The sequence below is a fragment of the Meleagris gallopavo genome, chromosome 10, assembly GCF_905368555.1.
Source record: "Meleagris gallopavo chromosome 10, MGAL_WU_HG_1.1, whole genome shotgun sequence".
NCBI lineage: Eukaryota > Metazoa > Chordata > Aves > Galliformes > Phasianidae > Meleagris > Meleagris gallopavo.
Window position 1 is genome coordinate 17,193,707 of NC_139413.1, and position 26,854 is coordinate 17,220,560.

The 26,854-nt window shown below is 36.9% G+C and overlaps 1 protein-coding gene across 1 annotated transcript in view; it reads right to left on the minus strand.

Annotated features, from left to right (window-relative positions):
- The window catches only part of ADGRL2 (adhesion G protein-coupled receptor L2), a 378,308-nt gene that overhangs the window by 285,612 nt on the left and 65,842 nt on the right, over positions 1-26,854 (minus strand). Inside the window, exon 2 of the mRNA XM_031554862.2 lies at positions 19,449-19,509. The gene's annotated coding sequence lies outside the window, so the exon portion shown is untranslated. The remainder of the gene's footprint in view (positions 1-19,448; positions 19,510-26,854) is intronic.

Below are 26,854 nucleotides of genomic sequence, written 5' to 3' on the forward strand. Positions count from 1 at the left end.
TCATATCTATTTATCTGCTGGGAATTGGCTCATACAAACATCTTCCATGATCATCTTTTCTTTTCCGTTTAATAAACGTTTATGTAAAGACACACAGAAACCCTGTACCAAACACACTGGAATATTATAATTGCCACCAGTCCTATTATTGTGCAAGGAAGAACTCTGGCAAAAGCAAGAGGTGACACAGCCAATGCAGATTATTTATCTCAGTTGTTCTCCATACTGAGTCCTTGAGATCTGAGGATGAAACAAGTGCCTAGCAACTAACTAACGGCCCGTGTTAGCATCCCTTTCTTCTTTGGCTTTATGTAGAGAATTGGGCCCTCACCAGGAAAAGTCACTTATCCTCTCTTACTAAGAAGATCCTCATTTATCAACAATTGTCCATGCATGCAGACCTCTTCATCCAATCCTATGTATTAGCCATACTCAGAAAGACTGACTGCTGTGCACTACATAGGGAGAGTTAAAATATGTGACAACTGCAAGCAAATCTTATTCACATAACTATTTATACAGACACAAAGGTTATAAAATATCTTTGTTCCGACATTCCGTCCTGCCGAGGGATGGAAAAGTAGCACCAATCCAGGGAGCAAGATGAATCTAACTAATCTTCTGTTTGGAAACTAGAGGGTGGAATCACAGAATTGCCATCTAGAGCTTTTTATCAATGGCACAAAACCAGGACAAGACATAGGCAAAGGAGAGAGGCCTGACAAGTCCCACCCAGTGAATGTGAGATTCATGCACCTACTGCCTCAAGCTCCCTGCCACACAGCTGCATTGATTGGGTGTATTTGCTGATCAATGAGAGGCTTCCCCCATGCCTGTGTCTCCATGTACTCAGTCAGCTCTGTCTGGTAATGGCAACACTGAGCAATGCATAAGCCAGGAGCTCAGCCAAAGCCCCTTACCCCATGTCAAAGATGTCTCTCTGGGCTATACCTTGGCCCATATCAAGCCTTCCAAACCCTAGAGGAACAGGAGGCTTAACCTGAGAACCCTGAGAGCTCAGTGATCAGGTCAGGGGTACTAGAACAGTTAGCAGCAAAGCAGAGGAAATAGCAAAAAGGGAATTTGGGGATTAGGGTGGTAACATAGTAGTGAAAGCTCCAGAAAAAGCTCTGATAGCATGTGGAGCAGAGCTAGTCCGTTTACTTCATATCTACTTGGCAGTTAGCAAAAGGAAGCTCTCTGTAGCACTCCAGCAAAATCATTTTCCGTTGCTGGGGATGATAGCTGTGCAAGGCCCCTGCAGTAGCTACTGAAGAGTAGGGAGCAAAAATGAAGGCTAATGAGTCTGAATTAAGATGAATAGGGTAGTGACAATTAGCTACTTTGTCAAAGCAGCAAACAATCATTAAAGGAAACCTTTCACAATGTAAAACCATTTGTATAAAGGGTGCAGTAAAGGGGACATCAATTCTGCAAGGCTGCAATTGAGTTTGATCTTATTGCTAACAAGGCTGATTCTGAAAAACTTGGGGAAATAATCAGCTATTTCCCACCTTCAGTGGGAACACAGCGCTATACCCTTCATTAGACTTCTCTCCTACTACTTGGTTTGCTGGAAAAAAATAATCTTCTGAATCATTAGAATACTTTGATAGGACAATTTGTTTCTTCTGTTTGAAATATTTCCTACTGCAATAAGCTGCTCAGTGTAAATGCTAAAATACAGATTTTCAGAGAACTGGGGAGATATTTTTAGGTTTTCAAATATTAAGACAAAATGACATAATTTTGTATCAAAGTCTGAATTTTAATGAGCAGCTCTATTGATAATCACTGAACATCTATATTTATAGAAAAATGGAATATCATAAATACAGAATTGTGCCATTATCTACATATGTTTCATTTCTCCATACATACAGAAATTAAGAGTTTAATTTCTGTATCAATGAAAATATGGCAATTTACACCAGAACTATTAGTCAGAATATAAATTAGATCTAATCAGTGTGTTGGCTCAGTTTTTAAAAGTTGGATCTAGGTAAATTTCTGTCATACTTACATTTCTGCCTCGCTGGAGGAAGAAAGGCGCAATCCTGCGCTTCTTTTTTACGGTCATTATAAAATACACTTAGACTTTTAATGCCATTTATTGTGGTGCAGCAGTATTTGCAATCTAAATCTTAAATAGCATTAAAATGCACAGCAGCAAATGAGGGAAGCTCAGTAAAAATTTGATAAAACTCAGATTAACAAAAATTCTATCTCTAAAGGTTATGTTGGCATCCAGTAAGAATTAGTAAAAACACTGAAAGAAAGGAAAAAAACAACTATGAATTCTTATTTCTATTTTATAGAAAAAAAAATACAAACAAAAATAAACAACAACAACAAAAACCCACACCTTTAAAAAAAAATGGTGGGTTTGAAAAGTGTCCAAGATTCCTTAGGTATGTATACAATAGCTGCTCTTTTAAGATGGAATCTCTGTAGTTTTATTGATTCTACATTCCTCATTGCGAATACAGAGTATGTATTTAAAAGAAAGCTTTACAGAATAGCGTGGGAATTTTAGGAATAGAGAAGTTAATGTCTATTTTCTTAGTGTACTAATTTTGGTGCACAAAATTTAAAGTGAAGAAAACACAGCAATTAATCAGAATACCCTCAGGTCTTAACAATATGAACAGACACAAAAAACCATGTATGAGTTGAGTAAAATGGACAATTAAACATGTTGGAAGCTGGCTTTGTACACATGCTTTTATAAACATAAGTACTTTAGGGTTATTTAGGAATATGAAATATTATTTCATACCACTGTTCAGAAGCACTACCTCATAAGTAACGTAACAATCATATAGGCAGCACAAACATGTAATAAACTATATACTTTCCACCATGAGCACTAGGTTGGAATATAAAATTGAGAAAAATGAAGTGTCTTTTTCTCCATAACATTTAAGTTTTGATGAAAGAAAAAACCTTGCAAAAATCTGACTCCCCTTTCTCCAAACATATACAGAGACAAAGTTCATATTTTTGCTATTTATCTAAATTGAAGTTTAAAGTGTTTTTGTTTTCTTTTAAACTTCAGTGACTGTGGGAATAAATTCATACACTGAGCAGGGTATTCTTTTAGGTGCATACTTTCTACTATTGTTATTAATAATAATAATAGAAAAAGTATAGCAGATCAAACCAGAAGAAGCGTTGAATATATTTGCTGGGAATTGCCTCAGGCTAAACACCAGGGACATGAAACAAACTGTTCTTATCACCTTTTTCCAAACACAGTGATTTAAATTTACAATGAAAGTGCCAGCACCAGCTGCACTTTAAGAAAGCACCACATGTCTTGATGAGCTCCAAGAAAATGGAAAAAAGCCCAGTTCAAGTTGGAGGTGTCATCTTCCTCTAGCCAGCTGGGTGACACAAAGCTGAAAGCGATGAAGTGCTAATTAGAGGTTGATGAACAGAATCTCAGAGTGGAAACTTGTCGAAATAGCCTCTACTGAATCATAGCCTTATAAATCTGCCCTTATCTTCCCATACAGAGCACTGTCAGAGCCAGGGAAAGACAGTGTGAATCCAAATATCTATATGGTTAGGTTACAGGGTTTTTATCTCATACCATATGTCCACTACATCTTGGAATTATTTAAAAATTACATTATTTTATATCGTGTTGACATCTTTTCCTTTAAAATGCCTAGATACTACTGCAGGAGGAGCAGAAGGACTACTCAGAATTCTTTTAATTCTTTTCTCAGAAAAAATAATTCACATTAAAAAAAAATATGAGAATAAACCAATAGTTTAACAAGAGGTATAAATAAAGCCGCACAAAAGAAAGATGAAGAAATGCAGAGAAGTTGAAAGAAAAAATCATGGTTATAATACATATGAGTTTAGAATTGTTCTTCACTAAAAAGTGAGGTGGAGGGAGGCTTGAGCTGGTGCTTTTTTTTTTCTTTTTAAATAATATTGATGTTGAAGTGCCAGCTTTTCTTTTTCTTTTTTTTTTTTTTTCCTTTAGCAAGTATCCTCTAATTGGCCTGCAAACAGAGTGCTGAACGTGCTGCCAGGCTGGGCCGGCAAGGTGGTGCAACCCATGAAGCAGCAGGAGCTGCTCGCACAGCAGCAGCAGGTGATCTGTGCTGGGCTGCGTGGGGCACCGCCAGGCTCTCCAGCACAAACTTGTCTGTCCTTCTTTTTCCCCTACCCTATGTTTCCCCCTTTTCCACCTTACCTATTCATCCTAAGCATTGCTATCCGTACTGTGCAAATATTGATGTCACTACATCCCTCTAGGTAATGAATCAGTAAAGCCCTTAGCAGATGTTACTGACTTCTGTGGGAGACAAATACATGCTGAATATTAAAAACAAATTCAAAGGTTCTGTTTATTAATTGGATTTTGTCACCCAGAATAAGAATGAAAATCTGAAAGCAGAAGAGGAGAGCTGAAACCTTTCCTGCACTAATGCGGAGGCACTGTGCCGCAGCACTGCTACGCTATGTGCTCATGTGCTGTGCTACAGCCAGATTTATTTGGGTTCATCAGCTTGGCATCAGCATGCCCTATCTGGCACTTTTACAAGCTTTTCCAAATGACACTGCATTGCCACCCAGGAACTGACTGGCTTTATGACAATACCTATTTCTTATTAATGAAATATCAAGCCTTTTGTAAACTGTAGGTAGTAAAATGGTCATCTTGTGAACATCATGTAGTTTGTGGGATAGAATATCACCAGAAATAAATTGTGTCAATAGCTGAGTAATTCTGGAACACCTTTCATCACATGTGCCAGAAAAAAACAGCATAGACCTGATGCATTCACAAAGACTTTTCCTGTTGCTCTTTAAAATTCATTGTTGATCAGTTTTAAAAATTACTGTGCAGTTTAGGCGAGGCAATTCTTCTTTGTTATAATACAACTTTAATAAGATAAAAAATATCACACCTACAGACCTCTCTGTTGATGTGAGCAGAAAAGATGATGAAAACTTGAGGACTAAATCAGATGCCAAAAAATACATGCTTTTCCCTGAAGACACAGTTTGTGAATATGAATACCAAATGATGATTTTCTGAGTTAACAGTATTGGCTGTACAAAATCATACTTTAAACATTTAACACCTTATAAGATATGAAGTGTGCTTTCACATTCACTTTAACATTTGTGATCTCAGTGTTTTGTTCCGTTAGCCTATTGCTTCAGAAACCTAATTCAGATTAATTGTAGGGAAAAAAAAAAAAAAAAACACCAGGAAGAATCCATGCTCTTTTGAAAATGTCAACTCCCATTAAACCAGCTCTCCAAAATAATGATGTTCATCTGATTTTTCTCTCTTTGATTAGGCTTGTATAATTCTGTATTATCTTGGTAGCTTTGATGCCAAACAAGATTAAATTGTCATGTACAGTATATTAAATTTATAATCTGAATAAAAAAATCACTTATAAGACACTCAGAAACAGTATCTCGGGACACAGCTACTACATTTACATAATTTACACCACTGATACGGCATTATTTCCTACTGATTTATGGCCAATTATCAATCGCTGGTCAATACTTAGTCACTATAATTATTTCCTTGTAGTCTCTTGTTTAGCAGTGATAGAGACAGTTTTATCAAACCTCACTGCAACACCAACATACACGTTTCCTTTACAAAATAATAGTACATTTTGCCATCTTAAATGTGCTTTTTCTTCAATATGAAGAAAATATTTCAACTGCAAACTCTAAAAGGTTTACAGCAGCATCTTTTTACCTCTGACACATACTTAAAACTCTCACACAAAGAACACAAATAGGACTCCCCAGGATAAAAGAAAACTGATGTGGTAGGAGAATCCTGTTCAACAATAATGTGATGGTATTGTATATACTCTTTTTTGTATTTTATAAAAATGGATGAAATAATAGCTGATTTTTGCCCTCATATCCAGATTTCACTTCTACTCAAATCAGTCCTAAAGCATGCAAACAAAAATCTGCATTTGAATTCCTAATGATTCGTCCTATTGTCTCATTGCTGCTACAACCTGTCAATCACTGCTGAAAAGTGCTAATCACTCCCAGAAATCCCAGTCTCACAGACAAAAGTACCAGTCACCGAAAAAATAATACCAATTGGTCATGGGTGGAAGGCAAATCTCACTAGGGATCTAACTGCACAATGGAGTTTATTAAGTCCATTTTGCTGTAGTCTAGCTCTGCTAGCAGCATCCAGCAGCTTCAGACTTTAATTTCAAAGTCAGCTAAAATCCACTGAAGTAACTTATATTCATTAGCTAGGCTTTAACTGAACTGCTGTGAAATCTCTTGGCTACAAGGGCCTTTAGCAGAAGTGGCAGCTTTCATTTTCAGTTTAAGGAAAACAGATCTACTCAGATGTTCAGTACCTCTTTCTTAAGCAGCTTGCTTTTTACAAGCACTTAATTCTTCACAAAGATGTTTCTTCAACAAACTGTACACATCTTTGACTAATAGTATACATGAAAAAAATATCTTGCTGTTAGTACTCTGTACCTTGCCAGTTCCTCTCTGTTACAACATCCAACTTTACTAGGAAGAGTAGCAGCATGACTAAATATCATGCATCATAAAATACTGCTGCCTTAGGTCACAGAAACTGTATTTTATGTCACAAAGGGGAAGGTGGCTAATTCAGTAGCCTGCTGCATCCTAAAAAACACTTTTTTTAAGCTTCGGTGCAGATTGCACTGTTTGCATTAAAAACTATAAACACAGACTGTGTTTTCCTGTTACATCAACTAAATACTTAAGTATGTTTGATCTTAATAAACTATAATTAAGCAATATACAGTAATTACCTTTCAGAAATCCCTATAGTGATTATTATCTCTGGAGTTGACTTGAGGAGGCTGAGTATGTTTCTATTTCTTATGTGAGTTTTTCAATTTTTTTTTTAGAGAAGCAAGATATTTGAAGTGGGTGAAGCATCTTAGATAAGGAAGCTTCATCTGGCATTAGACACTACTGCAACCAGGAACTTTTCTACCAAGTTGCTGTTTAAGTTATGCTTACTAATTACTGAAAGATGACCTCTGAAAAACAAAACAAAAACTAAAACTATAATATATACATTAAAAATGTTTATAAAGAGGCATAATATATACACAGCTTTGTGTAATACCTGTTGGCTTCGCATGGTTGGATTTCAGGGTTAAAGCCTAGGACTCTGAATACTTCTTGCTTCAACCCACAGCTCACAGCCTAGAGTGCTCCTGTAGTGCTCAGTGTTCCCATAGTGCAGGACAAGTACTTGTTTTTGTTCTTTACTCAATCCGTGTCCAAAACCTGAGATGTTTGTGGGTTTTTTTAAACAAGCATGCTAACAAAAACACTCAGTTTGCACAGTTCAGATGGCTTTTTCTATGTTACAGTTTAAAGAAATAGCAAGTTTTAGCATAGTGACTGCAAAGCAATATAAAGAGTTCCAAAATATAGATTCATTGACTTACTTCTTGCATGACCAACAATTCTCATTCTTTTGGACTTATGATTTTAATACAAACAATAATACAACTCAAATAGAACTGCATAAACAGTGAATCAGGAGGGGAAGCAAGCTTGTACTTCAGATTTGCTCACTTGGTGATACAAGCCACTCCAAGCACATTAATTCAGAAGTACATTAATCCACAGTGCCACCTAGCCACCTGTGTACATTTAGTTTAACTGTGACAAAAAGACTAAACTGTAAAAACCGTTAACCTTCTCCCCTTCCCTCCCTTCCACTTACTAGATGTAGATGGAGTAGAATAATATTAAAAAATAAAAAATAGCCCAATGTGTTTATAGCAACTGTTACTGATCCAAAGGAAAACTGCAAATCTTTGCTAAGGCTCTGTGTTACACTGTTATTACTCCAAACAACATAAGCTGGGATATTAGCTACAGTAAATTAAAATGAAGAATTCTATAAACACCTGCTTTGTGTAACACAAAACTTGTTCTTCTGAAACATGGAAACTCTTTCACTCCTTTCCCATCTTTTTCCTCCTTTTCAACTCTAGTCTTGGGATGAAATTAGATTTTACATTATGATTACGTTGCACGAACATTTTAAAGCTTCAGCAAGTATCTTATTTAAGTCTTATTATTGTAAAAATAAAGTCAGGCTCACAGATATTAAAAGCCATCCTCCAAATATGCATCTCATAGATATTCTCAACGAGCACTATTCCCACAGCAGCTTTAACACACACCGAGCACACCGCGCTCCTCTGACAGAATGCTCAAAGCATTGTGTACTTCCCAGCTCAAGGTGCGACAGAACGGAGCTGCTTTTGAACCCTCTTTCTCCTTTAGCAGAAACTGCACAGTATTCCCTGACGACCTTTTACAATTTACACAGGGAAGCAAAGAAAGTCAGAGAAGTGAGAGAACAGAGATGTCCCCAGCAGCCCCCCTAGGCCAGGCCTGAGGCCCGCATGCGAGCCCCCATTCTGCTGGGCTTGACAGATAAACAGGCCTGCACGTGTTGCCTCAGGTCCCACTCACCCTTGGCAATGTCCAGATCTCAGACTCAGCCCACCAGACTGGAGAGGGACCGATATAACAGTTTAGTTTACAAATATCCCAGAAAGTAATTCTAAACGATCCCCAGTATGTACGTTAGATCACTGCACAAGGGTGGCACAGGAGAAAACCTAAGGTGGAGGAAAAGAAAACAACAGATAATAAACTTTTAAGACAAAAGTTTTCCCCCTTCTACACAGAATTTGTCGTCTCTATTCAGTTTCATACTAGTAGAACCAGCAACCCTTATAAAGGAAAACTAGCTCAGAATGAATGTGTACAAAATGAAAAAAAAAGAAAAAAAGAAAAGAAAAAAAGAAAGAAGCCACAAAGCAAAAAAGCAAACAAAGAAATGAGTTGTTTCTGACAAGATAAAACCAACAATCCTTATTTCGCATTTATCTAATGAGTAAAACAGTCAGTTTCCAGTTTCCCCCTCCTTGATACCAGACCAAGACTGGAGCCAGGAGACTGCAGACATAGCATATTCTTGTTATCCTCTTAAAATCTCATTTTGGTGCTTCATTTATTAACAGTGCAATGTATATACACAAACAAATGCTCCTATTTTTCTCCTCCCTTATTTTCTGAAGTAAGGCATCTTTCTCATGGGAATATTTTTCCTGTAAAAATACTTGTTTCTGACAATATGCATCTGAACCAATAGGCCAAAATGTGTTGAATATATCGACAAGAAAAAAAAGAAAGAAAAAAAGAAAAAAAGAAAAAAAGAAAAAAGAAGAAATGAAGATTAAAGGATTTGTAAGTAAGAGAATATATAACCAAAGATCATGACTTGAAAATTAAATTTTGTGGATAAATCCTCAAGCTTAGCAACTTCACTATAAATTTCACTATCTGTGACTGGCTTGACCAATACAAAGCATATACTGTTTCAAGTATAGAAGTTAAAATTCAGTGTTTCTTTGGATATTATCCTCTCCCCTTCCCTAGATTGAGAGCGAGTCCTTTCAGCACAATTTCAATGCTGGTTATTTCATAGCAGAGTAAATGCAGTGGTCAGGATGATGACTGACACCTGATCCAAGACAATGGGGTAAGGACCGAGTGCTTGGCAGCCTTGTGCTTTGACAAGCTCTTTCTTTTGATGACTGTTAGCCATTGTTTGATAACTACAGACTTCCCTTCCCACAGACCCTTCTGAACTCTGCTGTCTTTGAACAACACATGAAATACGAAGGAAACTATTTACCAGCCAGTAATTGCATGCCACCCCTCATGTAAAGGTAAACGGTAATGAGGAATGTGCAAAGAATAGCTGGTACTGTCAAAACTTTGGAGGGGGAGGAATAGGGGGAAGGGAAGCTTGTAAAACATAAAGCCATACAAAATGCCTTATGGACTTATCCGGCAGTAACTGTATCAATTAACCATGCTAAAAGCTCTAACTCAGATGGGCACTGCACACAGCGTGTCTGCCAGTGTTTTATTATCAAGTCCATTATGATGAGTTCTTGTCGTAGACAAAAGGAGAACAGAAAAAGAATTCAGGCTGACAAATTAGACTTGAAATCAGTTTCATTTACATAACGACTGGAAGTTCATTAATAAGAGAGTTTTAATTATTCATGCTCTTGTTTCACTAGATACAGCAGTTTTCCCCCTGCTGTGCTGGATGTCTGGATTAGCTAAAATGAACCATAGCAAACTGATAGACTGCCCAGATTTCTTAAGTTCTTTTCAGCTTTCAAACTAGGAAGGAGAGAACTTGGGGGTGGAGGAGTAGGGGAAGGCAGGACTGGGGGGTGCGGGGTGAGAGAAATCCTTTCCTTCTGTTCGTGTTATAAGATGCTAATGCAAGAGGAGATTTTTGAATTCTGTTTTGGGTACAAGCTTCTATTTGATGAGTACTCAGCCTCCAAATCCAAGCCAGAAGAAAAAAAGTTTGGGACGCAGATTCCAAATTCTGTATCTACAAGAGCTATTCTGAAAGCAGCATCTCCTATTTTACTGCGTTGGTGTTATGGCAGTAGAGGTTAAACCTTCCTCCCAGAATCCCATTACATTTTGTTGCTGTGTGACTGATAGCAACTGAGGGGCAGTCTGACACGATAGCAGCTAACATGGAAGCACATATGAAGCAAAAGTGTATAATTGAATTCATTTGCACAGAAAAATGATACCCACGGAATGTTTATGGAGATCAAACAGTGCACGTCAGCACAGTGAAGTAGTGGGTGGTGTTTCAGCAGTGGTAATGGCATCAGTGGGTCACCTCTGCTGGTACAGATTTTACAAGCATGGCATATAGGCTCTTGTTCATCACTGACAAAAATGCATAGCTTATGGTGGTGACTATGTTGAAAAATAGGGTTTTTTTTAGCTTAGAATTTGTTCTATCAGATAGAGCTATTGTGCTCTTTGAATCTGTTGTATTTTCCATGGTAGTAAATAGGAGGCATTACTTTTGGAGTGATCTATGTACTTTCCAACTCCTAGTTCCTTATTTAGATGACTTTAGATCCATCACCCCAGTGCTGAAATAGCTGGGCTGAGATAGCTAGTATGAGCAGAGCCTTTCTAGAGTATAAGCACATTTTGTCATTTACAAAGGGTTGCTTGGCATCCATGCTAATTGAAGAAATAGCAGAAAACTGAATTTATGAAATCACCATGCTGGATTTTTTACTTTTCTAAGTGTTTTCTTTGAGGTTATTATAAATAAATAAATAAATAAATCAAAGAAAGGAGGCCAGAAGCTAATATAGAAAAGTGTAGGAAAAGCAAGATTAATGGGATCTTCAAAAAACAATCATTTAAATGCAACAGCTGAATGGACAGATTTATCAAATAAGGATACATTTTTCCCCTCACAGCATCTAACAAGAAGCTCCCATTGACTTCAACATATCCTGCAGTGAAAGAAGGCGACCTGTGGATTTTACATGACTATTTGCTATTCAGTGAAACTTGAGGGTCCTACTCTCCCACTGCAGGATGCATGTAATACCCATTGAAATCAATGGGAATTACTCTTATGTCCTGCAGCACACCAGGCCTCGCAGCTACAAGTCATGAACTATGAACACTGGCAGGTAGACAAAGTGAGAGACATGTTTGAAGACCAATGCTTACTGAAAGCTGAAACCTTGAAATTATCCCTTTTCCTCATAGCACATAACTGATTCAGGAGATCATGGGGCTTTTCTTCCAAAACTTGAAGTATTTTGGAAACAAAACAGTGAATGAAATGAAAAAAAATTTGTCTAGAAATGAAAACGAACAACTCATCTCTTCTGGTTTTTACTTTTGTTTGCTTTTTTGTTCTCTTCATCTTTGAAAATTAAGAAAACAGCTAGAAAAAAAGACAAAAAAGTCTTAAGAGGACAGAAAGGCAGAAGAAAACATCTGGATCATGTTTGTTCTGACACTTCTTTTCAGAGCCTTTTCTATTGCATTGCTGCAGGGGGCCAAAGAGAAGGTTTCTTCTGTTATGTTTGAAATCAGGTACAAAAGTATTCAGCCAACTAAATTTAATCAGTATGTTGCAGCTTTCTGTTTGGTTACTGATAGATAGATAGTCCAGGTATCTTGTATATGATTTCCACATTAAATGTCACTGGATGTGTATCACCTTTTATCTCATTATTATTAAGTGACAGCAATTCTAAACAAAGAAAAAGGAAAATACAAGGCTGGAAGTCAGTAGTTTTAGACTACTACATTCCGTCTTTATTATTGTCCCTCACTGAATAGCTTGCCTCTCGATCCTAGGCCAAACCATAAATCCCATCAGCTATGCTGATGGCTAAGGAATATATTCATAATTAAAATTCATCAGAACTGCTCTGCAGCGCTGGATAAAACTTCTGAGAGTCGCTGTTCACCATTGTGAACAGGCAGTGCACAGCCTGACCTTTTAGTTTTCCGGCCTTCTCCCTGGAAATAAGGCAATTGCTTTTCCCCGACTGCTTGGTTTACTCCATGAATACATTCCTCAATCAGGTAATAGTCATGACCACAGTAAAAATGAAATGAAAAGAACTGTTAGATTTCTGTTTGAGAAGATTTGGTTGATGTTGACAATTTCCTATCAGTCTGTGAGTGACAACAGAAACATAATAAAGGCAGGAGTGGTATATGGATGCATTAACCGTGTAATGTGTTTTCGATTGGGCTTTGTGAGAATAACGTGAGTTTCTTATAGTCAGCTCCAAATTCAGGTTGTTCATAAAAAGAAAATAGTTATAAGTGGACAGATTTTATAAGGTTTGGTGCAAAGGAGGTCTGCTTATCACTTAGATTTTGTACGGACAAAGACATAAGCAGAGATTTTTCAAAAAGTCACTGAGAGTATTCCAACCTAGTCTATGAATATAGGTTATTCTTATTGTCACCAGTGTCCCAGCCAGATGATATACCTCGCATTCTTATGGGAGATCCCTTGTTTTTAACTGTTCCCATCTTTTAGGAAACATACTAGGCAGTTCCCATTGCACAGATGGCATGCAGTGCCTGACTGAACTAGCAGACTTGGTGCTGTCTCAGTGCCTTTTACTGGCAAGAATTGATTGAGTAGCCCTGATTGATACTCCTAATACTAGCTGGACAATCTGCCTTGCTATGTTTAATCCATAGACCATGTGGCTGTTGGGAGACACTTTTTTTTTTTTTTTTTTTAAATAAAAACAGCTTTTCAACAATTTACATTGATGGCTTTTTTGATAAATTATCTTTCTTAGTTTTAACATGTTACTGTCTCTGCACATCCTTTGTCTATCACTGGATTTTCTCAAGAAACCATCCCTGGTGTCTTAGTGTATATTTTCAGATTTTTGAAGTTTTAGAATATAATTCAGAAATCCTGTATAATAACTTAGTGAAAAAGTATCACGAATGCTGTCATGAAAAAATATGGATACACATATCACCTCCTTGTCACTGACAGATCACATTGCTGAAAGTCTATAACAAAGGATAAAAGCCTCAAACAACTCATTAGAATAAATTAAACAGACTGAAGGACATCCAGATTGCTGTTTTGGCCCACCTTTACAAATACTCTAAATTCACACTTAGGCAAGACCCGACTGTCAAAAGTGCTCATGTACAGACCTTTTAACACAGAAATTAAAGATGAAAATTGCATATTTTTACCATTGCTCTTTGAAAAAGACTGAAACCTACAGCATGGTTTGAACTTGTCAGACAATTGTTTTATTTAATGGAAGTCAGAAACTCAATCACATTTGGCCTGCTGCACAATATGCAATGTAGTAAACCTGCATTTATCGCACAGCTAGGAAAATTATGTACTGCTTTCTCTTTTAGGAAGATACGCGGGTAGAGTGAAAGAGACAAAAAAAACCCTGATCTTTGTTATCTCTGTTTTCCACATTTACAGTCTTCATGGTCTTACCTGCTCTCATCAGGTAATTTCCAGTTATTCACTAGTTCCCCTTTAGCCTCAGTAAGGAAATCTTCAAGTAAGGTTAGCGCAGAAGATTAAGACTGCATTAAGATTAAGTCTGAAATGTTCTGCTACCAATTAGCCCTCTAGTATTTCTGTAAGCCTTGAATTTTTGATGCGATCAATGACACCAAGTGGAGCCATCTTCTGTGGAGTGGTTATTAAAGATATAAAAATCAATACAAAGATGATACTTGGAAATCTATATCACAAGATAATGAATCACCATGAGAGCCAACTAAGAAGGAATGTCAGCAAACCAAACAGAAGGTTTGTGCATAACAAATTATTTGATGCCAGTAGAGTTTAAACTAAATTTTGCATGAGACAGAAGTCTTCAGGCAACACTTATGATACATTTGCATGGCAAGACTTTAATGAGATGAAGACACAAGACCAACCATGCAAGGGGCTTTTTGCGTATTAAAGAGACGGAGGAGTAGGAGATGATTGAGACGTATGGGATTAAGACAATAATGCTACAATTTGACTTTAATGACAAAACAGCACCAAAAACTTTCTCTATCAGTAATCTTCATTCAATTTCTTTTAAATGAAACATTATTTGCCTGCACCTTAAGTGCTGATTGTTATTGGAGTTGTGTATTGGAGCTTCACAGGATACTCCAAATTTAATTTGAACTGGGGATTGATTTAGTTGGCTTCAAAGCCAGCTTTTCCTTTCCAAAATTGAGCTAGTGCATGACTTTGCAAGTTCATTTGGGTTTACTGCTTGACACAATTGTATGAGACTTTACAGCATTTATGGTATGTTTTGCCCTGCATGATCTCTTGTTCACTCACATGTACAGACACACGCAGAGAGAACTATTAAAACAAATACTCTTGCTCCATCTCCCTGGGAAATGCATTTCTTACTAAAAGTTACCAATTCAAAAGACTTATGCAGTTCAAATCCATATTATATGAAAAATTCTATCGCTTTGAACTTCTGATATATCAGTAAGAAGGCTCTTAAAGCATTTTACTGTCGTTAATTATGCTGTAATTTTCTGAAAGATGAGAACAGCACATTCTCACTTTAGTGAAGAGGGTAAAGAAACTAAAACTAATACAGGACAAGGAGTTAGGCAGCCAGCATTGTCTTTAGCTAAGGGACATTTACCTGCAATTTGCTTATCTTGCCTTTTAAACTGCGAGATCTTTGGTACATGGCTAGATTACTATGAATGAGTCTCAATAAGGTCCTCTGAACACTAATGGCATTCAAATGAATTATATTAATAAAAATCAGGTAACAGTATCCCCTAGGAAGTCTCAAACATCCCAAATGACAACTAATGCTATAATGCATTTTATTCTGCTGTAGCTACAAAGCCAATCTTACTCTAACGTTCATATAGTTCTTCTCCTTCAAAAATAAATGAAGCATCAATAGGTACAAACTCTCTCTTTTTAGACAATTCCTTCTCAAAAGCTATCTGCTCTTCCTTAGCAAGATTAGTGCACCTAAAACACCTGTTGTGATATGACAAAAATACTTGTTTCCTTGTTTTCCTTGACACACACTGCTTTCACATTTGCAGCTGTTAAGTGGTAACACAGATAATCGGGCTCACAATCACAGCTTTTTGTGCTTTTAACAGGACACTAAATGTAAGTCCTGTATTCTTTATTAATCAGTAACTTTTTGTTGTTTGACAGCCATTAGGTTTTTTTTTTTTTTTTTTTTAGTTTGCAATGTCTCACTTATGCCAAATTCCTATCTCCAAATCAGAAGATTAAAGAGCAACAGCAGCTCAGATCCTCAGCAGCTCAAATCCTCAGAATCGTATGCGCATACCTACAAAGACTCCATCATCTGAGGATTGGCCCTTTGTCCTGTAAGCAAGATAAACACTGAAACATTACAGTAACTCTACAGCTATCTGCTAGAGGTTGGCTGGCAAGTTCATGAATCAACCATCTAAAGTTGTATTGCAGAACTACTTCAAAACTAAATAGAGGAAGAAGAGCTGTGACATACTTTGTGCAGTTTTCACTAGTCACTGCAGTTTGGACTTAATTTGTTTCCCGACTTCTTTGCATCTTGGGTCTTTGAAGGCAAGTGAACCATTCAGTGTCATAAAACAAGAAGAACTAGAACAGTCTTCAGTAAAAACAAAAACTAACAGAAAAAGCAGATGCAGGCAACATTTCATATGGCTCAAAATGTCTTTGCCGCAGTTTAAATTCTGCAGCCTTGAGATTGTTCTGACACCTCTTTATTGTTCCTTTTAAGTGCAAATGCCTAGGTAGCATCACTATAAATGAAACAGTAGTTTTCACAGATTGCATTCAACGGCTGTTAGAGCTTCCTCTCCTTCATCTGCACAATTTGCATCTATTATAGACTCAGGAATATAGTTTTGCTGCTGCTCAGTGGCCTCAGAAGGGCACAGGATTCCCCCACCACTTAAGGACTGCAGTGAGGCTGATCTTTAAGGCCCTTCCCAGAAGCATGCCCACTACACTGCTTATTCTAGGTGGGGGCGGGGGAGGGGAGGGAGGTTGGGATGGGGGAGCAGCTGGTGCTGTGAACGCTGAAAGACACCGCTATGATGTTTAAGGCAAGTGCTCCGAAAGATCCCATCCTTTGTAACCACCACAAACTTTAGGGTGTTTAACCTGAATTGCTAGTAAAGATGCTGGGCCCTAGACTGAGATTCTAGTGTGGGTACTTGTGCCCTCTTGAGCATGCCTCAGAAAGGTTTTGCACAATGATTTGTTCAGTCCTCTGCCTCAGAGGTGCAAGAAAGAGCTGAGAGAATACATTTCTTACCTATGAAATTCACATTTTTTTTTTTTTCCATGGCACCTCAGGGAAAAAGAGGGCACTGAGAACAAACTGTCATCTTGCTTAATTCCTTATTATTAGTTAAGTACCGTGGATGTGTTAACAAGTGGTTCCATCAAAAATTAACCACTATGACCTGAGCTAAACCCCTAAGCCTATGACTTATTTCTGAGAAAATATTCAGTTTCATGGTGGTTTGGCTGTTCTTCTTGGACAGAAGAAAAAAATGTTGTAGATTAGAGCCAGAACTCTTTGCCCTTTTATGGAAATGTTTGCAATAATTGACAGGAGTTGTCCAGAACGGCACATTCCAAGAGCTAAAATACTAACACTTATGGTAGTTATGTACCCATAGTAGACATAAGTTAGGGAGATCTTTAAGTATGGTAACAATTATAACTAAATTAGAGGTGAATTATTATCAAATGTGTTTTTACTACCTTCGCAATTATCACCACACAAGTCCAAACTTTCAGTACAGAATTAGGCTACAGTATGTAATGCCATTGCTGCTCAGGAGATACATAGAACCACTGTCCTTTCCCTCAAGCAACTCCACTGTTACAATATTCATGTTAAGATGAAGAAAAAAGACTGCTGCTATTATAATTTTCCTTTGTTGTGTCTCTCAGGAATCAGAATATGAGCCAAAACCAGAAGAAGGGAATTCATTCTACTAGGCCACCCTGCTGATAAACTAAAACAATAAGTTATCATGTACTTTACCTCACTGACAATGCAATGGAATTATAATGTTTTATTTCACTAGCAAGATACAATTGTATACAGCCTCCCCATGTAGTATGCAAAGTATCGAGTCTGGGAATTTGAAAAAAAAAAAAGAAAAAAAAAGAAAAAAAAAGAGCTAGTGGATGAAAAGACTTTCTTCCACTCTGATCAACAGAATGAAAATCCAAAGAATCACTGAGACACAACATATTTCATATTCTCATTCTTTTCTTAAGTAGAGAACATATTTCATGTACAGAACCGAACTATTACAATCGCAGTTGGAGCCCATGTTATGTGTCCTTTAGATAACCACCATCTGTGTAAAATCTTTGTCATATTTACTCCTTTTAAAAGCATTAGGTAAAATCTCTGCAATTACCGTAAGAATTTCTAAACAAATATTTCATTTGTGCATCTAGCTTTCATGCATTACAGAGTAAATCTCTCTTTATGCACATAAGAGACATATTTTTCTGAAGACAAATAGTTGTTTCAGAAAGATGAATCTTCATTACATATCCATAAAATCTTGGAAAGCTAAGTGATTACTCACTATTCTATTTTAAATTGACGTGTCTCTTACTGCCTTACATAGCTCGTAGCATGACTTCACTATAGATATTCCATCAGACACGTAGCTATTATTCCCCCAAATTTTATAGCAGAGACAAAGAAGTACAAATCAGATTGCGTCAACCTCCTAAGCAATGGTTATATACAATATCAATTGTTAACTACACTGAAAATTTTACAAATTCATTTTCAGCTACAACATTTACCTTCTTGGCACACAATTAATACATGTTCTTCGAACCTCTACATAAAGTTATGTAAAGACACTTTTTGTTCTATTAACACAAGAAAACTCAAGTATATTGAAAATGAAATTACAGCATGATGCTATTAATAAGCAATCTAAAGTGAGTACCAATGTAGCTTACACAAAACTGTTAAACTTCTTCAGAAAGAATTCAAGGCCTACATTTACATCTAAACTCACTTGCTGACCAGTTACCCCTGTCCAGTGACTCAGAGATTGCTCTTCATTAAAAACTACAAAACTACAGTTGAGTACAGACATCACATGACACGTAAAATGAGTACAGTATGCATTTATGCGTAAGGCTCAATTTCATTATTTGCCTGCATTTACCACTAAACTAGTATTTAAATCAAAGTTATTAAATAAGACCACTGGTAGAACACCAAGAGATATTATTTCATTCACGCTGAAAAATCTCAACAGCTTCATTGATACTCAGTTGCATCCATACAGCCTGAGAGGTGAATATAGAATAAATAGATGCCAGAGAAAAGAATAATCACTTGCAAAATTAGTACAGTACCCAGGTAAGTACAGTGATCCAAGTAGGTTGGGGAGCACAGAAAAAGGTTCATTAGGAACCTCTACAAAGCTTTCCAGCCCCACACCGTACTCTTTTTAGCTCCTTAACACCAAACTTACTGACCTATCTCTCAAAAGCACTATGCTTAATTGCTACTCTTAGTGCACAAGCAGCACTAGGAGCCACCCCTCTCACTTGCCTCACGCTTTCCACCACCTGGCAAAGTTCCATTGGCAGCCAAGTCAGTGGGATTTCACATTTCCTTGAAACTTTTGTAAAGGGCACAATGTGGGTCCTTGTCATCATACATATAATCAAGTGCTTAACTGGCAGTATGTCATACTGCAATGTTGGGATCTGAGCCTGTGTCCTGAACTAACTTGCAGGCTCAGAGAACTTACAGTAGGCATTGCATTAATTACCAGCAGTAAAAATTGCCAAAAATAGAAATAAGTCAAAATAATTTAGTGGATCAATACATATGTGGAGTTTAGAGGGGCCTAACTTAAGCTCAACTTGATCATAAATACTGTCAGAAAGGAACAGGAAATAATAACAAAAAGCCCAAAGTAACTCTCCCACAGTAGAACCCCCATTTCTTTTCAGGTTCTCTTACCCAAGCTTAGGTCTCATTTCTCACAGCTTCAGGTGAAGTTATGTCCCTTCGATGCAGTCACCTGTAGGATGAATAAAATCAAAACCAAATGAGTGCAAGGTGTCAGCAGATTGAAAACACAAGCATTAAAAACTAACCAAACAAAAACAACCACTAAAAAACACCAAGGTAAACTCAATCATATTGCTAACCAGAAATCAATTTAAGTCCATAGGGCAAAGAGAATGATGTGGGTGGACCTTTTTCTTGGTCAGTGAACCTTGAGAAAAGGAGCTGTGGAAAGGGTGAGAGGGAAGAAGGAAAAAACAGCTGACCAATCTAGGAACTCATTCTGCTAGCTGAGAGGAAGCGAAGAATCCCAAGCAGCAGTGAAGAGAGTTAATAAAACAAAGCGATCGATTCTTAATCTTGAACAATTAGTTACTTGAAGAAAGCATTGTTGCCACCTGCCTATATTGATCACAAAAATTAAGGTCATTCAGTGGAAGGCTACAGCTACCATCATTAAAACTGAATTTCTTTCTCATCTAGAGGGAAAGTAGTTGTCTTCAAAAACTGAAGAAAGGAAGGTCTTAGTTCTTCCTCTATGGTCTGTTCTTCCCCAAGCACATAGTCAGTGAGAAAGGTAAAGGGTTTATTTTGATTTGCACACCACTGCTTCCTTTCATGCTTTATTTCTTGAAGTGGCATGTGCTCCTTTAAAGGCAGCAGGCTCAGTTTCCCATGGGACCCCATTGTTTTATATGTGAATTAGAAAAAAATCATGCAATATGTTTGGTTTCTCTTAAATTTCAAAGTGATGGCCAACATTGAGCTGCAAATACGTTCAAAGTAATTTTAGTTGGTTATCGTGAAATAAAACACAGTGAAACCTCTCTCAACATCATAATCTGTGAAGTTCTGGTCATGTTTTCATTTCAGAAATCCTCTTTCAAACCTGAAGGCGTTCTCTCAAAATCAGCTCAGCAAGCGCTAGATTCTACCAGGTAATGCAGATAAGAAAATTTCCCCTGGAGTCAGCATAGTTACACTCCAGGATTTGACTTTGTGGCTAAACCATTGTTGCACAGCATCCCCACCCCATAATAATTACATTCACCTCCTTCTCTCTCACTTTCTCTTCTACTCATGCCTGGTATTTGATAACAGCTCTAGACTTATTCTTTGCCAAATGAAGCAGACAAGTGTTTCATTACTCATTTTTATTATTTTTAAATGTGTTTATCTTATCTGTAGTTCTGTCTTAAATAATAACAACAATTAATAAATAATAAGGTACTTTGAATGTGTCTGGGAACCAAGAAATGCTTTCAGTTCTTTCCAACATTTCTGATCTGATGAAAAATATTTTATTAGAAAAAATTATTAAGAGAGGGACATGAGGGAAGGGACCACAAAAGTGGAGTTACTAATGAATTAATGCTCAAGAAATTCTCCAGCCTAAATTGGCTACAAGAACTTGATTCTAATCTGAGACAGATGATCTTAAATATAATCAAAGGAGGGAAAAAGAGAATAATAGCTTTGTAGGAAAAAAAAAAAAAACCACCATGAAAAAAATCCTATTTTGGAATTAATATCCAAGGTACTAAATAAGAGACTAAATCACTCTCACAGCTAAGACACAGGAGTTTATTTTTGTATCAGTTTTGATCACCGTGTGGACCAAAGAAAGAAACTTATTTAATATGTGTATCTAATGGATCAAATTGAGATATTGATACTTCTGCTTTCCTGAGCTTTGACATTCTCAATGCTAAGTATTATTATTATTATTGCTTGCCTGGATCTGCAGTGTGATTTCTAAAAGCAAAAGTTGCTGGTTTCAAGCAGAGAAGTAGCATATGTTCAGTTTAAAATTCAAATGTATTTATAACTGAATACTAATGGCAATGTCATTTATACACTTAACGATTCTGCATTAGGCCATATGAAGCAATTCATTTTTCAATACATTTATTGGTACCATACAGAGAAAGAGGAGTTAAGCAGTAGCTGAGATTCATCAGTTGCAGTGTACCATAACGTGGTGAATGCTGCCCTCTGGCTCAGGTTGGCAATGGTCACTTATTTAGAAATCTTTTTTTCAAAGTGTAGTGGGAGACAAAATAAGGTTGGTCAAGAGTTTTCCTTAATACTTTGTTCTTTAATAATTAAACTCTAAATGATTAAAACAATATCATGTTAGAATGTTACTTTCCCAAGCATTCAAGACTGTAGATATTTTAAAATTATGTTTGCCAATATCTGCAACACAGAAGAACTTTTAAAATGCATTTTTATCTTGAATGAACCATATAAAAGAGTAACATCAGCATTAAACTTAGAGGCCCGTAGAGAACAGTTGCTTGAATCTTTTTTTTATTTAAATCCATAGGGAGGAAAAAAAAAAGTATGTATAACTTATTTTAGCATAGGATATTACAGTTTTAGGCAAGATAGAAAAACAAAGACAAAGAAAAGCTATAGCAATCTTTATTCATTCATAGAGTAAAAGATTATTTACTCCATTTCACTGAAAGACAGCATGATTGAGATATTTATATCTTCATCTTAAACATAACACCTTAATTCACTAGATTATGCTTGCTTTATTCTGCTGTAGACACACCACTGCCTTCTTTAAAAACCTTTTATGAACAAGTCTTTAAGAAATAGAATAAAATGATTTATTGCATTCACAAATCTAGAAACTAGGGGCCACATTTTCCCTTAAAAACTGCACCCTACCATGTACTGCCCATCCCCCTAGCACTGGAAATGCTCATAATAGAAACAACAGAAAAGTAGTGAAATTAAACGATTATTTCTATTACAGAAAGTAAATATTAGGCATTGCTCCCCTGCCACCATCCCCAAAGGGGATCTGCCCTACAGGAATCCCACAGCCTACCTGCCTTGCTGGTGGATTGTCTGGCAGCTTGATCCCAGGAAAGAATTTTCAGCAACCTTTTGAGAGCAAGATGCGGTTTTATTGTCATATCTTCTTCTGCCTAAATTAGGCACTGCTGAGGGCGATAGAGGAAGTGTGGAATAGAGGAGATGGTTTCAATCTAGATACACAAGAAGTAGAATGTTTCCACTACCATCTTCTGCTTTGGTCTTTTATAAAGTCACCTTATATTCAGACCAATACGGTACAACCATTCTGGTATGGTAGCACTTTGCATCCATATTGCACTCACGTAAGTGACCGAGTAGGGTTTAGGACAATAGGAAGTCCAGCCCCGTGACTAAGTCGTAAAGCTCATCTTTTCAGAATAGAAGCTGGAAGACAGACAGGGTGTCTGTCTCTCAAGATGATAAAATGCAGTGTTCTGAACACGAGACAATATTTCTTTAGGGAATATTTCATTTTAAATAAGAGAACAATAATCCAGTAGTCATTTTTCCATAGCTTTCCACAGCTTTCCATAGCTGAAAGGAAAATGTTCAGAGCAGCTTTGAGAACAACCATCTTACAATCAAAGTGCAAATGTAAATTGATAGGGCTTTTTGTTCACTGGTCCTACACACTGATACAACTAATAAAAATAATCAAACCTAATATATTAAAAGAAAAAGAATTAAACCAAGAGTCCAAAGGAAGGATTTTTAGAAGCTATGAATGTGATACTTGGATTCAAAAGACCCAGTGGAAGCAGGTAAGAAGAGCAAAGTATCCTGGGAAAGCTTGTAATGTGCACTCAGCTGCACTTGAGAGTGAAATTTGCTCCCAAATTGAGACCTAAGAATTCACTCATATAAAAACGTTAAAAAAAATCAAGGCAACTTTCAAGTCTGGTTTAAATTTTTGTTTCTGATAAAGACAAGTGTTTCATACTAATTTCATATTAATGTAAATAAGAAGATACGGAAAAGATTTTAGCATGCAAGACAGTGCCTTTCCCTAGCTTTTCTTCCAGCAGAGCATAGACAGAATCAAGTGGAAATTACTGTAAGTGAATCTGTGAGTTTTCAACAACAGAAGCAGCTGCTTGGTACACTTATTTTCCAGGTCTTTCGCAACTAACATGGCTTCTGAGAAGGAAAGCACCTGTTTTTAGACGCCATGTAATCAGAACTGATAGGAAGATAAATCCTCACTGCAGCAACACTGTGGCTTTTGAATTTCCTGCCTTGCTTTGAGCTCGTAAAAAAGCCTTTCAAAGATTTGCAAAAACAAAATAGTGTTAAAGTACCTGCTATGAGACTCAGTATAACCTATTGGATATGCTTTATTCTGTCCCAAGATTTTTGTGCTGTATTTTGCAGAATATAAAAATGAAAGTAGGTTACAAGTTTCCCAGTCCAGGTGTATAAGATATAAAAGTTCCTATACTGGGATAGAAGTGCGTGGGATTTGATAAGACTACATGTATTTTGCTTATTCTGCACATGATGTAGGATCCCTAAGATCAAGCTTCTCTTTAGTGATGAAGACAAGCTCAGCCAGGCATTGTTGGCATTGCAGGACCACAGGAATATATGAGGTGCTGCTTTCCTGAAAGATCAGTGTGTGCATGTACCCAAACTGCAGAGTGGTTAAAGGAGCCCTAGGAAAGCATAGGGACTTTGGAGATTATACAGAGAGATGTGTATTCTGTTTTCATCTTATTAATGGCAGATCTTTCTCACGTCCCTTCAAACATGCAGTACTTTCTTCTACTTCCTTCCATACGCATTTTTCTTCTGAAAAACACAGGGTTCCTCTACCTTTTTTTTGCTTCTCTCTAGCAGCCCAGATTCACTTACATACATCTCAGTTTCTGAGAAGGAAAGACATCGAAAGGGAAAAGGGAAGAGAGAAAGACTAGGGACTTGACAGGTAGCCAGGGACAAAAGGTCAGTAGAGGTAAACCTTCTAATCCTAGTCTGCAGCCAAATGGTGAAATTGCTGCTGAACCCATTGTACTTGGGTCTGAAGCCAATTACACATACTTTAATTCAGGAATGATACAGACAAATGATAAGTCTCTAGGGGACTTTCTGTAAAAAGCTACCCCTGTAATTTCTCCTTTATGGAGAGAGTTGCTGAGCATTGCAATGGAAGAGAAAGACGACACAGAAAACCCTCTGCAAAGTATATATTTTTCATCCAGTTCCTTCTAGTCTTAGTTCACCCATGGACTTTTTCCTTTATGGAGGTCATAGCTGAGAGTGGAAAGCAAGGGGATTAATATTTTGATATATCAATTTCCAGAAGCGGCCATATAAAGATAATGAAGGAAATCATTTTCTTATTTCCACCACCGTTATACTCCAGCTGGAGACTCTCCAATCTTCTAAACCCACCCAATGCAATTTATAAACAGTATATTGCTAGAAAATTCTTATAGTAGATTTCCTTTCTAAAGACAAAGGAACAGCTAACTCTCAAGGAAGAATGACGAAAAGTGCTGCTGTCATGTAGAGTTGGTACCTATTCTCATTTCGTGTTACATATTTCCTCCATCAACTTGACAATTTCACAGCCATAAGTGCACAAAATTCACATAGCAGCAATTTTCCAGAGGAACTGAGTGGCAAGGACCTCATCTCCTTCCAACCAATTAACCAGAAAAACATTCCAATATATTTTTTTCCATTTACTTGAATAAGAAGAATACAGTCTAAACCTCTAGCATCTCTTATGAAAGTTGGAAGATTTGTTCTATCTACAGTTGAAATAGAAGGCAAAAGTGAAAAATGCATGACAAACAAAAAACCTTCTTGATTCATGGTGATTTTAGAAGCTGCAGTTCTTTCTCACTAATTGTGAATCTTCTCACAAAAGCATTAGCAGCTCTTTGCTCACTGATAATACCTACAGGATTGAGGTTTCTAGTGTTTGCTTGTTTTGCTCTGATGTAGATCAAATGTGATCAGTTGCAATCTATCCAGTAAGTACAAAATATTTCACTGAGAGAAAGCAGAATTTCAAATATTTTTCAGTAAGGATACTTGTGAGCTGTATAAAGGAAACTACTTCACCACAACATCAAAAATTGACTGTTTTAAGTTTTGTTCTGTAACATTTTTTTGAGCAATTTTGCAACAAGTTCGAACAATTTCCAATTACAGAAATTGAAACAGTAAATTGGACTACAAAAAGTAAAGAATACTACCTTTGCTAATGAGTATCAGCGAAGGGTACAATTACTAGGAATTGTCATATGCAAGTCTGCTTCCAAACTCATGAGATTCAAAAATCTGAGCTCCAAAACGGTGGGGTAGCTTGAATATATGAACTGTATCTGTCAGAAAGAAATGTTGCACATCTTATAGATGGAGATAAAGCTTCTAATTTCAAACCATGGAGAAGAGATAACACATAGTGAATTACTCATTACAGTGTCAAGGGAAACTGAGGACATTTGCTTAGATTATCAATAGTGTCATGAAGGAATGTTGAAAGTGCTGGAAGTTAGAAGTTAATAATAGATATTATGGTCCTGCTAGGAGTTTTTATTTTCAAAATATAATATGGTTCAAGGGTGTACTTTGAAATAAGAGTAGTAAGCAAGTAGATAACATTTGCACCATTTAAATTAGATGATTTCAAAACAAGTTTATCTGAAGTGAAGAAAAAATATGCATCAATATCTAGGTAAAAGTATGTGGTAAAAGACAGCTTCCTAACAAAGATTTAACCGCTAGACTTGAAAGGAGACACCATAGTCTGAAAAGAAAGAAAAAAAGCTTGAGAGACATACCCCTGTTTGCTGTGACATTGTATCTGAGTTGGCCCAGGAATACTTGGCTGAAAATTAAGAACAATCTCCTTTCAACAAGATGGTAAAGGTTGACTGAGAGGTAACTGAGCTAAGAGAAAATGAAAATAAAGAGAGGAATCACAGTAAGCATAACATATATTAAGTATAGTATTCACACTTGTAATATCCATTTTAACAATTATCTCTGGATCAGTATCTGGATTAATACTTCAGGACCAGGTCATGTATGCTAGTAATAAGAATTCAAACTAAAATCATACAAAAAGTGTTAATGCTTTCTGTGTTCTCTACCTGAATCCAAATTACCTTCACTTTCATATAATGCCCCTGGGTAAACTGGAGACTTCTGGGACAAAGTCACACCTACTGAATCCACAGGAAACATGGAAAACTGCTGCAAGGAGTGGCTCCTTCTTGAGAGGAAGGACAGAGTATGTTGAATTGAGTTAATTTTATGTATAATTATCCTGCCAAAATCATATGGTGTCTGAACTTGATGTAAGGTAAACATGGATGGAACTTTCAGTGTCAGCCAGCAGTTGCTCTGAATCAGGTATGATGTGAAATTGCACTGTGAGAAGGGAAAAGTCACTTCTGGGCATCATAGAGAGCAGTGAAATGCCCTCCCAGCTTAAGAGAGAGGAATGAGGCTACAAGCCTGTCAGAAGAAAAGAATTTAAAGTGAGGTTGTGTCTGAGGGGAGGGCAAATT